The sequence below is a fragment of the Miniopterus natalensis genome, chromosome 10 (assembly GCF_054644295.1).
Source record: "Miniopterus natalensis isolate mMinNat1 chromosome 10, mMinNat1.hap1, whole genome shotgun sequence".
NCBI classification, from domain to species: Eukaryota; Metazoa; Chordata; class Mammalia; order Chiroptera; family Miniopteridae; genus Miniopterus; species Miniopterus natalensis.
Genome location: NC_142090.1, coordinates 68,366,474 through 68,381,607, shown reverse-complemented (window position 1 = coordinate 68,381,607; position 15,134 = coordinate 68,366,474).

The following is a 15,134-nucleotide window of genomic DNA, read 5'->3' as shown; positions in this document are numbered from 1 at the left end:
TGTTTTGGGGTACACAGGCTTTCATTCTCTTTAGATAAAGACCTAAGAGTAGAATGGCTTGATCACAGTGCAGGCGTTTCTTTAGTTTTACATAGGAGCTGCCAGATCAGATCACCAGACTTTTTCCAAAAGTGTCTGTGCCATTTTCCATCCTCATTGACAATAAATGTTCTGGTGGCTCCACAAGCTCTCCAACATTTGGCATTTTCTACCTTTTAAATTTTAGGTTTTCAAGAAATAAATAAGTAAATTTTAGGTTTTCTGGTATATATCTCATTGTGGTTTTAATTTGCATTTTTCTGATGATTCATGATATGAGCACTTTTAAAATGTGATTATCAACCATTTGATTTTCTTCCTTTGTAAACTGTTCAGTATTTTTGCCCATGTAAAAATTTTTAATTTTTTGTTGTTGCCTTGTTTCAGAAACTGAGAATACTGAATCCAAATGAAATCACTGTTGTTTAACCAGTCGTCTGATAAGTTCAGTCATATAAAACCATCCAAATTGTACTAGCAATTATAGATAAGTAAGATAAAGGACTGTTGGGTGTGGCCTACAATTATAAAGAACAAAATAATATATGATTTTTATTGCAATTACACCAGGGCTGATGTGGTTCTACCTTATCTGGAGCAGAATATGACAAGAAGAATTAGCCTGAGACCTCTAAGGTTATCTTTAATTTTCAGTTTAACTCATGGAAATGGTAAGATAACCATCTGATTTGGTTGATGCTTCTCTGAACCTGTCCTTCACAGCTGCCACTCTCTCTCCACCATTCATTATTTCCTTGTGAAACTCAAGTGGCCATCTCACTCATTACCCTCCACATTATTTTAAAAATTCTATAATATCTATGGCCAACTGCTAAACTTAACGACGGAGGATCAACTTGAAAAGGAGCAGAGGGGTGATAAATGCATTCCCCTTATTATCATAAAGTTGGGAAATTATGACCATATGCATGGACTGAGCAGAAGGGCAAAGAGTTCCCTTTGTCTCCTTATTACTCACCCATTGTGCTGTTCGAAGTTTCTTTAGTGGTCAAAGGGTGACAGAAGCAATATATCAGGCTTTTGCTGTAAAATGTTATCTAAAGGCAAAAAGTGGACCTGTAGGACAGATAGAATTCTACACTGAGCCATGGGATTTATGATAAAATTCTATAACCAAATAAAAAATATCTGTGACTACATTTATGTGAAGCAATGGTGCCATTCTTTGGCTGGTTTAGGTAATCACAGGTGCACATTCTTAGTCATACTGGAGATATATCCCAGTAGACATCTGAGGATCTGTTTTGAATTTAAAGTGGAAGTTCCAAGGCAGATTTGGCAATTCTTTTCAAATTCTCCTTTTTTTTTTTTTTCCCAGAGGAAAGTACACGTTGTGGAAAAACACTGGAAAAATATACAATGTGGCTCAAAAACAGTGCACTGCATGTATATATGCAAAAACTTAGTCTTTTGCTTTTGACGTAGTATTTTTGTGTGACACTTCTCAATATGCATTGGGCCATGTGAGGGGAAACATTTAAATAAATAAATTCCATGAACATGAAACAGGAACTTAGCAATGAGCACAAATGGCAAGCAAAGCAGGACTGAAGATCGGGGGACCCAAATCCCAACTCCATATTGGATAAGTTATGCTATTATAAAATAGTCGCAGTAATCTTTTAAATATGCAACTTGATTATCTGGGGAAGATCAGCTATTATCGTTTCAAAGAGAAAGATTCAGGTGCTTTGATCAAAACTGAGAAATGCTCATTTTTCTTTCCTCACCACTTCAACTAATATCACTGCAAATTTAATACTATCACCCAAGGCAGGCAATGAACCTGTGCTTTCTGAATTTGTTTATGTTTTGTTCTGCACAGTAGGAAAGAAGTAAAGACTTTGGAGCATTTCTGTAGCTTTTTCAGAAAGAGGCCAGCACATGTTGTATTGTAAGTATCAGCCAGAAACATATGCTAATGAGAAAACGGAACACTCCTCTTGGGAAGCCGGTCATCTACCCTCTCTCTTTGCTTCCACTTCTTTCCCCTTTCCTTCCAGCTACTGGGATGAGTGTATCAAAGAGAACCTCCAGCTCACACCTCTTTGGGGCATGGCTGGGTCTTTAGGGTCTAAAGCCTGGTGTGCATGTAGTGAGGCAGCTTCCTGGCTCTGAGACTGTTCTGTAAAGCAGAACTTCCCAATGTGGCCTCAGCAATGAGTTGCAGATTTACAGCAAAATATTCTCTCAGCCCTGGAAGGCCCAGGTTTGGCCTGGGGTGGCTGACATCCTGGTTGAGTAGCCTTTAGCTATGAGCAACATTGAAATGATCCATAGATGATGATTCCCAAACAAGGGCCTGCAGGAAAGTCCGGTGATACCTGCAGCCACCTGACAATCGGAATGGTCTTTCTCCATCGATAAGGAGTGTTCTATACACAGACATCTATTCAGGACTCAGGTTCAGATTGTTCTAGCTGTGGGACCCTATCATATTATAGCCCAGTTCAAGTCTCTGGTGCCCAAAGACCATGGAACACAGGCTGCGGGGGCAGGAAAAGGAGTCTTAGTTTCTAGCTGAGAGTTGTCTAGCTTAGTTGTCTAGCCACAGCCTCTGATTCCACATGTGTGGGATACTTATATCAGTTTTTGGCATTTTTGCTCTCTGAGTAACATTTAAGCTTGTTGGATGCTCTAGCAATACGTACACATTCTGATTCCTACTTTGAAACATCTTATATGAAAAGTTCAATTGGATTAAAAATCAATTTGCCTCAGAAATGCCAACATGGATAAGTTCTTCAAGTGTAAGTAGTTTAAACATGAATGTGAACCCAAGCTTCTCATTGGAAATCTGTAGATTTTATTTGCAAGTATGACACAAATTAAACATTATAGTTTTCCTAAAGCTCTGTGTCTTTGTAATTATATAATGTCAAGAAAATGTAATGCTTTTTTTCACAAAAAATATATTTTTAGACATTATTCAATCTGCTCCAATTTCTTCCAGTGAGCCATACAAATATTGTCTTTTTTCCGTACACCACGACAGGAGCATGGGAAAGCCCTGCAGCGAGGTCCACTGGTGCTGGTCTTCCTTTTACAGGTACCAGCTAGTGGAACTTAGAGACCACTGTTGTTCACCTTTCTCCCATTACACATCAATTAAAGTCTTCTCTCAGGCATAATTGTAAAACACAAAGGAGTCGATAAACACTGACCTGCAGTCTCTGTATCAACAGCAATTACTATCTAGTTTAGTCTACCACCTGCTCCTGACAGGCATGGCTGGGAGAATGGACTTCTGCGTTTCCCTGTTACAGGTAGTCCTTCCACAGCCTCTATTTGTCCTGTCTGCTCTTTTGCTCCATACTTACGCCTTCCCCCTTTGATCTGGTACAGATCGCAGCAATCTCCAGAGGCTTGTTTCAAACGCTTTAAAAAGGAATTTTAAAACAAACTTTCTTAATTTATACAAAATACGGAGCCATGAACACATGCTATTTATAAGAATAATAATAAGCAAAAATGTATAGACTAGACCTCAGAGTCATTCTTTCTAAATCCCTCCCCAGTTTCATACCTCTTGCCCCAGTAAGCTTTTCTGACCATCTGACCTCAAATAGCACCCCTATTCAGAATTCTCTCAGCCTTCTCTTTATATTCTTCATAGCACTATCACATTCTGAATTTATTTATATCAATGTGCCCACTTTTGTGCATTTCCCATAAAAATAGGGGTGCTCTCTCTCTTATTTCATTGCTGTATTTTCAACATTAAAGCAAGGAATCACACTAATTGAATAATTCTTACAAAAAATGTTCTTATGAAAGAATTACAGTGGATTACATAAGAACCTAGGTCCAAGGTCCAACAAAAAAAATGACTTTCAATTTCAAGCATATTGGTTATTATCAAGTATAAAAGATCCAAGTACAACTGAATATCTCTCTTTTGCACTGTCTACCTCACCTGCGGCTCCCTCTTCTCCACCTCCCGGGCACCAGGGGTATTTTGACATCAGTGCAAAATCTAGCTCGGCAGCCCTTAGGCCAAATCTTTGCTATAAAATGTTTCATGGTCCAGAGATGTTTTTATTCTTTTCCCTGGGATTTTTTTTTTTTTTTTTACCTAGAATAAAAGTGTCCATTTAATCAAAACCCAAGATTTCCTGCAAGGGTGCAAGAGGCAAACAACCTGATTAGAATGCCATGCAAATGACCAGCAGACTTCACCCATCATGGGCATTTCATGTTTTCTCAAAAGAAACTTATTGATACAGTTACTTTCCCTAATAGGAAAAATCTTTGGAGGGGTAATTTTGAGTACCCCTGACTCTCATGTTTTGAGTCTTGGCCTAGAAGAAAACATCTTGCTTAAAGCATACCAACCTATATTAATCCCTAATGAAAGTATTATGTAAGATTCACTCTTTCTTTTAAACAAGTCAGGCACACCTTACCAATATTCCCTTTTTATATATATTATATTGGTAGGCTTGGTTTGTAAAACACATACACTATATTAAATAATCAGTCAACCAAAAGCAATATTGGATGCATATTAACATTTTGTTCATGTGCATTATACTTCTGCAACCTTGGTGTATTCGTATCAAAATTCCACTGGCAGTGTTTGGCTTTTGATCTGTGAGCTATTAGAAGCCCTGTTACTACAGATGAAAGGAGTTAGAAAGTTCTATATCATAATGCAGTGCGATCAGTAATTCACAGAGCAGGTAATTTGCAATGACTTGCCAAGCCTTTGATTGTACCGGGTTTATGGCTATTAGCAGTTTCCCCTTTCAAATTTGTATGGTTCCATACTTCCTTTTTGACCTCTTTTTCATCATTTATGGTCCAATTTGGTAGTGAAAAAACATAACCGCTTGCTTAGCGCATGGCTGTCATTCAAACGCCAGTGACTTACTGAGCACTTTGACATTTGTGATGATGAAAAAAACATTAAGCAGGTGTACAGAACACTAACCAGGTTTCTGCAACAGTGCTTTATGGGATTCACAATGTACCTCTGGGCTATAAACCGATTCAGACTTGGTTTTTCTCTATCAATTTAATCTCAGTGTTCAAACTCCCATTCCAAGAAGGAGGCAGAGTTTTCACTAAAATTGAAGTTAAATCGAATCCTTAATAATATTGTTAATATAGGACCTCATTGGAACAACTAGGAGGGCAGCGATGTCTTGCCACTAAAATAATATGAAAGTAGTGCTCACACGTCTACTTTGAAGTCATGCAATTAGGAGTACTACTTGATACTGGACTATATAAAATTTAAGCCCTATAAAATGTCTTTAGCAATGAAAACTTACAGCGAAATGGCCTGCCTTGGCCCCTTAGTTGTCTGAATTGTATATACACCATGTGAAGGAAACATCATATTATTTCGTGGAGGTTTTTCCTTGCACATTTAAAATTGGTCATCTGTTGTACAGGTGTGCAGTACATCTTGGTGTGGGTTAGTCTGCTCTCATGTGCAGTTTGTCTAGGAGATGTGGAAACCTGCAAAGCTCAACATAGTCCAGGTCCCCAATTAGTGTGTTTGGGGAAGCATTCAAAGTCAGGACTGCTGAGCACAGGGAACAAGTAGTCAGTAATTTTCCAACTCAGTACTGGTTAGACATCTCAGGGTAATCATTCAGGCCCAGAAATGTTTTCAGTTTAAAGTGGCAAAAATATCACAGGCACGTGCAGACTCACATACAACAAAAGATCGTTGTCAGGATCATCTATTTCCTGTCATTATCCCAGTGTAAAAAGAAAATGCACCTTTTTTTTTGCCCAAACTCGTATTATTTTATTTTATTATTTTATTTTATTGTTTAATGTTTTATTTTATCTTTATTGTTGAAAGTACTACAAATGTCCCTTTTCCCCCCATTAATCCCCTCCACCCGGCACCCCCCCTCCCATTTTTAATAATATGGAACAAACACGCATTGCACTTCAACTTTCTGGATGGTCAACTTATTTAGGAAATCATTAAAAAAGTTCTACATCTAGAATAGAAAGTTTTCAATTGTTTTATATGTGCAAACTGGGTCTTCTAATAGAGAGCATAAAAGCTGCATCCATGTATAAATGATGCAGAAAAACACCTTATAGCCATGGATGCTCCTGGAAGAAAGGACGGCAGACACATGCTTACTTGCGGGTGAAGACTTACTTACATTGAATACCAAAGGCGTTAAGAGCATTCTGTGCATGAATAGTGACTCACATATACAGAGCATTTTGCACAGAAAATTGTGTGTGTCATTCAGCCACAGTTGGTCACACAGAAGGCAGGTAGCAACATTAGTTGCTTCTTTGAATCTAAATATTCCGTTTGCCTAGTAAAAGTCAATGACATTGACAGCTTCACTTGGCCTTACCATCTCTGCTCTTTTATTGTAACACTTTTATCTTCTTTCTATACATCCCCATTTCCTATTCAATGCAATGACCATGAGCACTTACCCTTTCCTCCCGGCCAAATGTGTTAGTCAAAGAGCGGTGACGTGAATGGGCCTAAGACGGGAAGTTCAATTAAAAAACAAGGCCATGGTGATGCTTTATGAGTTTTACAGAGATGGCGAGAAATTTTATATCTGCTCTGTCCCCCAGGCTGGTTGTAATTTCAGTGTAGAGTGGAAATGTTCCTGAGAAATTATTGATCTTGACTTCTACCAGGACTGCAGTAAAGCAGAGGTAACAAATAATGTCATGCTTGAAGTTGGTGAAAAAATATTTGCAGTCATGGTTGTAAGTTGGGGCCAAACTTGGGAGCACTGAACCCAAACCCAAGAGCACCCGGACTTTTTCCAGTCTCACATCATATTTTTATTTGCTTGGTTTTACTGATGAGATTTTTAGGTTAGTTAACTAGTACTTCCTGCTAACGTGTCTTGATATTTTATCAGGTCTTACCTAGAAACACATGCTTGTTTTGAGTACACGTGCTGACAACTGCTTAAATGCATCACTCCTTATTTATTGCAACCTTGGCCTATGCTTTCATCTTTTCAAAGATTTTGCATGATCCTTTGGTGTAGGTTATTTAGAAAAAAAAAATGAATGAATTGATGAGATATAACCTTCCAAGAAAAAATATAAGCATTCCATAAAAAAGTGCAAATATAAACCAAACAGAGGAGAATGGGCAGAAAGAGTTTCCTTACATGCAGAGAACGAGTGCATTATATCTATGTTTTTTCCTTAAGAGTTCATTCAACTGTGGCTACAGTTATGCATTTGCATTATAACGTGAGATCTGAATGAATTCTTTCCTATAAAGTGGAAATACCAAGGAAAATCGTTTCACTTTATGAAATTACACTTAGCAGGTTTATTTGTTCTCTCTCAACTTGAAACCCACAAGTTTTTATTAAGGCTATGGTTCATATTTCAAATAGCAAGAAATCTTCAGGTCTCTCCCTTTCTTCCCCCTCAAAATAAATCTACAAAGCACCTGGATTTAAAAGAACAACATAGATATATTGCCCATTAACTCGGAAAACTAGCAAACACTTCCATAATAAAAATAAATAGTGTGCACTGTAATCGATGAGGAGGCAACATCCCACATTGTTTATTGATTCATAAGGTTAAGATTAAAGTGAGATTCTTGCCTGTGTTTATCAACAGGCTTTTTTTTTTTCCTAAAGCAGTAAGTGAACCTGGAATCCCACAAACCAATCAATAAAGTTTAAAAGCTTCAGTGAATCTAACCCATAACAGGTCCTTGTTTGGAGAACACGCTCAAGAAACACATGTGCCTTTAAGAGGTCTTGAAAGACTTTACACCCATGGACCATTACCATTTCCAAACACCCTGCAGCATTACCAGCCCAACATATGCTGACTGTATATCACCGTGACCCTCTCACTAAAGCTCTTTTGACTGGAGTGCTTTTAATACCCACTTTCTCAGCTGAGCTCAGGAGTGATTTGTTTTACATGCCACATTAATCCTTTCCACATTTTCTGGATGAGGCAACCACAATTCCACTTGTGAGGTGTTTCTAAAACACAGTTATAGGAATAAAGCAGCAGGGTCCCAGACTTGACAACTTCCCTCTAGGCAGCTGACAAAGTGGGCTATCGTGCCTCGGTTTAACTCTTCAAACGAGCGTTTGTGCCCAGCCACTAGGGTGGGCCAGGCTTCTAGGCCAGTAGGAGGCCCCATTTATTGAAGGCAATTTACTCTCAATTAAAACGCGGTAGGAATCTTCATAGGCGTAGTAATGCCTTATGGATACTAATGCGTATTAGTGAAATTAAAATCAAGAAGAAATGGAAAAGAACAGTAGAACCAAAAATATATAAAAAAACACTTCAGTAAATCCAAAGAAAGTTTATACATCACACCTTCATAATTGTGGGAAAAGAGGTTTTTTTGAAAAAAATAAATGGGCAATTAGTGTTCAAAGCAAGACTTTTATTATGTGGTAATTTTACAGTTTTAACTTTAAAAGTAATCCCTCCCCTCCCCCCAAATATATTCCAAGACCAATGAACTACTGTTGCTTGCATTTATGAACTTTTCTACATTTTTAATGTTCATTGAATATAAGTAATGTAGGTTTTCAAAATTTCAGGTTGTCAACAAGGCTAACTGATTGGACCAACCAATTGTTAAAAAAAAAAAAATGTTTTTACATGTCAGCACTTGGCTGATTTTATTAACTTGTTAGTATTACGTTCTCAATTTTATGTGTTAAAATCTAACTGTACAAGCAACTTGAGGCCTGAAATTATGCCTTTATCCAATCCTAATTTATGGTTCTTCCTTCATAAATTTTATTTGCAGCTTCATTGGTCTGAAAAAGCAATAAATCAGAGTGAGGTGAGTTTTACATAGTTTAGATTGAGTTCCTTATTTTCACTTGAAATTAATCCAATCTCTTCCTTCTGGTGTCATTGTCATGTGGCTAATAGTATGTCTCAAAGCGAGAGATCACTTGAGTGAGAGAGATTTTTTTTCTAAGGTATGGGATATCAGTTACATATGCTCAAGTGATAAACCATTTACATAAATTTTGGGGAGATTGATGTAATGTATATAAAATATTGAGAGCTCTGTGAATAAAATAAAAAGTCACCTATTTATTTCTTATCTCAGGTTCGCTTTCTAAGATAATCAGAAACATAATTCTAGTCATTTTTCTGAAGAAGCATCCTGGAAGAATGCTGCATGGGGGTTTATTGTCACCATGAAAACCCTACTTGCTAAATTGCGCCTTGCATAAGATAGATGCTCATTAAATATTTATAAAGTGGATGATGGATTCAAACACAGCCTTTCACATTCTAAACCACAATCTAGTTAATAATATTAATAATGATAATACACAATGTTTATTTTATCTTTAGAATGCCTACCTACCAAAAATAGATATTTTCTAGTGTCCTTTAAAATGACAAAATCTGATCAAGAGAAGAAAAAAGACACTGGTTATAATCCCTCTATCTCTCTCTTTTTTTTTCCTGTACACACACACACACACACACACACACATACATATATACCACTTATGGATACTCTAATTAAAAAAAATAATATATTCTCAAAGCAGAATTAATACTTAGATCATTTGCAGAAGTGAGGCAATATTGTCTGTACATTCAAGATACATTGTTTTAAATTTATAATTATGTAAATTTTCAGAGCTTTAAAAAATTGAGTTTAAATGAATTGTCAATAATGGAAAGAGAACTGTAAGTCATTTAATCTATGATTTAAAGTTGATTTGATAGAGAACTTTAAATTATTTAATCTATGGTTTAAGATTGTTTAAAATGGCTTTTAGCTTTGGAACTCTTATCTCAATATCTAGATTCATCTCAAAATTACAGGATGCTTTAAAAAAAACACAAATCTAAGTCTAAAGTCGACCATTTAAAACTTTATTTCAAATGATCTGCTTTCAGTATCCTTAAGGAAAACCTTCTAGGTTACTTTCTTTCTCTAAATTTTTGTTTCTTTAACAGAATCTAGAATTCCTTGGCCAGCTTAGAATCATATAAACATTGTTTTTTACTCTGCTTGGACATTTGCTCATTTGAGTTTGGGTTCTGATTTAGTTATATCCACTGAAATTGCCCATTCCTCTTTTGCCATTGGGCATTTTTTCAATCTTAACAAAGCCAAGTCCATATTATAGGCCTGCTGGCCAACATTCCAGGTAAATGAATGGTTTTAAAGAAAAATGGTGCTATTTTTCAAAAGCCTGACATTTAAAAAATCCAAGTCCAGAATTGAAACCTTCAATAATTTTTCCATGCCTATATGCTACAAGAAGCAAATGGTTACACAAATGAATACATCTGGGATTATTTTCAAGCTGTTACTCCCCACCAGGGAAAATATTTAGAAATAAGGCTCAGTCTTTGTGCTAGAACTACAAAGAGGCCAGCCATCTTGATGCTTTTCCAGATCGTTTAATGATTTTTCTCATATTGTGTGGTGGCTTTACTGCCCTGTTTCGTATGCCTGCCCATTCACCGTTGGTAACCATTTATGTTGGGTATGTTCCAAATTCCAAATATGTTTTGTGGCATTTATAGCTTGCAGCTAATAAGGCCATTCAGTATTTTTTTAATATAAAATATTAAAAAATATACTTTGCCATGAAAGCTAGAGGAAATGATTCAAAATTAAAAAACAGCCTTATTTAAAGAATGAAGTAACCTTGCCTTTAAACTCTTAAGTGAGGGTGACTATGGTTGAGAGGTGGAATTCTGCCTTTGGAGTCCAGGAGATGCAGTATTACTCACATGTGTGTGTGTGTATATGTACATATATGTATTATTGTATACATATATAATTCAGTAAACATATGTGTATATGTATGGACACACACACACATATATATATATATACACATACACATAAAATAAATGCAAAAGGAATGGTCATCCATATATCTTACTTTGCAACATTAGGCTTTATAACTCAGAGCCACCAACAAATATGATATGTCTATCCTCATATTATTTTTATTATCAGCTTGAGTTTTAGAGTTTTTGAGTTTTTAGAGTTTTGTCTTCCTATGATTTTATGTAAAACAAAAGTTATTTAGGGTTTGCAGGATGCATAAATATATATGTCTAAGAAACTAAAATCTCCAGAATTAACTCCAAATTAAACCATAAAAAATAAATATTATCATTAAGGTAGTCTTTTACTGAACATATATCTAAGGAAAACACATTAACCATGCTTTTATTGCCCCTTTTTAATTCAATCTAAATTAGATATTTAAATATATTTCCTAACTTCAAATACATTTGATGCAGCTCATAAATTACTTTGATTTCTTATATTTAAAATACACCTTACAAAGTAAGAATTTTCATATTCTTTTAACTCACAAATTAAAAGTGCCATTAATTATCACCAAATTCTGAAATAAGATAAAATCTTCTGAAAACATAATTAATTCATTTTTAAATATATCTCCCTGATTTTTAGTTTCAATGTCATAATGTCTTATGGGAATAAAGTCTGTTGTAAGAGGATATAAGCTCTCATTATTTAAGAGTATACAAATAATGCATAAGTTGAAAGATAGGTTGGCTCATCGATTTCTACAGAGTCCTGCCAAAGAGAAAATTCTCAGCTATAACCCACAGAAGTAAGGATGAAAAACCTAGTCTTTAGAATTATTTTTATGTTATTGAAAGAATACGGCCATTGATAAAAGTTTTTATAGTGCATAGGTCTGCAGAGAGAGAAATTATTTTCTGTGAAAAAAATTTGGAGGTGTTCCTACGCTTTAACATCGCCTGGATGAATGATATGCTGTGTACAAACAGACAATATTTGAGCTCTTGGATATTTATATTTTAACAACAGTGGCACCAACTTACCAGGTATTTACACACATTACTTTACATTAAATTTTATTTCCTCTTTTGCAAAGACAACATATTTAATTTTACCAAGCTATGCTTCAAGTTAAAATTTTGTGTGGATATCTAAAAACTTAGGTGATTTTGATTAACAAAAATATAATCTTATTTTTCTGATTTTAAGAATAATAAACGATCATTTGAAAGTATTTATCAATATTTGAGCAGAAAGTTAGAGAATCCCCTTAATTTCACCCTCCTAATATAACAAAGGTTATATATGTATATTTATATATCGCATACATCCATATTAACACTGCCATATTCCATGCCTTCCTATTAATTTCCTTGAGGGATCCCAAGTTGATAATTATTTAAAAGAAACTTTTCTTGTATAAAGAGATACGAGTATAGTTATACTGGAAGTCACCGTATAATCTGACCTAAGCATAGACATGCCTCTGGAAAGCTCAGGATGCAGCTTTTCCTTCAACAATCCATCAACCCAATGACCTGAAATGTAACAAAATTCTATTTATAATATTCCATGTTTCCCCCAAACCAGAAGGTTATATGCTAACAGATCCATACATATTTTTTCTGATTTTCCACATATATACACCAATGATATACTAATAGTTCATATTATTAGGCAAGTAATAATATTATTATTAATTTACAAATACTGAATAGAATTTTAGGTCCTGTCCTGCAACTTCTTCCTTTTGATTAATAATCCTTGGACCACTTCCTCTGCCAATACATAGAGATGTGCTACAATATTTTAAATATTGAACTGAATTCCTTTAATAAATACATCATCATTTATTTAACCAGTTCTCTAGTAATAAAATATTTAGATTGTTTCCAAATTTTAACTGTTAGAAATAATTCTTCACTGAACATTCTCTCTTAAACAGTTTGCATACTTGGGCTTACATAGCTATTGTGTAATTTTTGAAACTAACATTACTGGCTCACTGTGTATGAACACTATTCAATTTATTGATGCTATCAAATGCTTTCCAAAAACTGTAATAATTTACATTACCAACAAAATTGTCAGAAGATGCCTGTTTTATCACCGCTCCTATGCAAATATGAATATTATCACAATTTCTCTTTTTTTCTTTTAAAAAATAAAGCAAATAGTACATGCTAATGTAAAAGACTTCTAGCAATCCAGAGCTATATATAATAAGATTAAAAGGCAGTGTTTATTGTTCTTATCTCTGGCCCTCTTATTGCCCCTTCCTGACACTCACCCACCAATCTCACACCTCTCTCTACTACAGTTGTCTCTGGGCAGTGCTTAAGCTATTTTCAGGTTTTCCCCATACTTGTGTATTTGTGAAAAATAGATTATCTAAAATGGAGATTATGAAATCAAAGAATATGTACAACTGAAATTTTGATTAATACTGCCAAATTGCTTATTAATGTTTAGATTATAATTTTTATGTTACACTGAATTTTCTACATTAGAGCTTTAAAAATTTCTTCTATGTCTGTGAATGTGTTCTTATTTTACCTCTCTCTGTTTTTTTGATTACTTAATGTTTGATCATTTTATTGTATTCCTCCCCAAAACAGCCAGTATATTTTTGCTTTCGATTCTGTTGTTTTTCTATTTTCTAATATTTAAATCTTTTGTTTTATTAAATATTCCCTTCACTTTCCCTTAGGTTTTATTTCAAAGATGCCTTCAAATTATTTGAATTAAACATTTAATGCATTTATTTTTATTCATTATATCTAGTTGTCTTGCAATTCCATTCTCATCTTTTATAAACAAATCTAATGGTTAGGTGGATACATTTTTCTTTAGCTACAAGACTATATATATTTTTTTCTAGATATGAACTTCAAAGTAGAAATATAGAAGCATTAGTCCTTTTGCCTGAAATAACTAATGTTAATAGGTTTATTGTTATAAAATCTTATAACCTTAACTATAATTTGCTAATGCTATGGAGAAACAATGAGTTTAGGTTAAATAGTTTGAAAATGATAATATTTAATAACATAATAATCTTTATATAAAACTTCTTTGCAACAATTGTTTTTAAATAGTTTCTCTTAAATACTTTATCAAAATAATTTTCTACAATGAATATAAGTTTGCAAAATATATGAAAGCACAAAGAAAAAAACTTGAATAATTGGTTATATAGCTACTTAGGTATAATATATGTTAACATTTATGACAAAATAATAATTTGTGTCACAAATTCGGTCTTATACATATTGTTTTATGATTTGAAATTTTTAACTTAATAATGCATCATTATTATTTCTCCATGTCTTTAAATTGTGGCCTCAACCACTAATTTATTGAATTATGATTATAATTATTTGATTATATTGTAACTTATTTATTTCATATTAACATCCTATTTTGGGACATTAGAATTAGAATCTAAATGAATAAAAATTTATTGAATGAAACCTGTCAGAAAACACTAGGTTGTGTGTTTTGACTGTATAAATATAAGTCAGGGGACTTCTCTTTAGGGAAGGCATATGTACATGTGATAAGTACAGCGTACAGGAAAAATGTGGGAGAAATTAGCTCTACTTGGAGAATTTTTTTAAAGGTGAAAATTTAGGTTGGATATTTAACAGGACTAGGAACTTGACATGGGGCCAATATGGAGGCTTACATTCTAGAAGTCACAGAAGTACTGTTTAGAAATAAAAAAGAGGGTGGGTGCAGGGTAGAAGGGGTCAGTGGAGGAAAGGGGGACATCTGTAATACTTTCAACAACAAAGATTGAATTAAAAGAGAAAAAATTTAAAAACAAAAAGAAAAAAAAACAAAAAATAAAACTATTTCTGAAAAGAAAAAAGAAAAGTAAAAAAAAAAAAAAAAGAACTTTGAGGTTGGACAACCTAATGTGATGCTTAAATAATACATTGGGGGCAAATTATGAAGACCATTTATGCCTTGCCAATGATTTGGAGGACTATACAAGTAGTATGATGTCATTTATAGCTTTTTAAATTATAGTCTAGCAAATCATTCATTTAGAATAACAAGGCACTATATAGAAAGTTAGCTTGCAGGTAGAGAAATACGACAGTGGGTGTGTAAAAACACTGGCTGAGAGCTCACGTGGGCAGGGAGCAGTGGTGCAGGGATAGAGGAGAGGTGACAGGTTCAGAGACATTTAGGAGGTGGGCTCTCTCAGACATGGTTAATGAGTGATGTGAATATTAAAGAGATGAGAGGGAGAACACAGAGATGCTGCTTCAGTGACTAGATACCTGTTAGT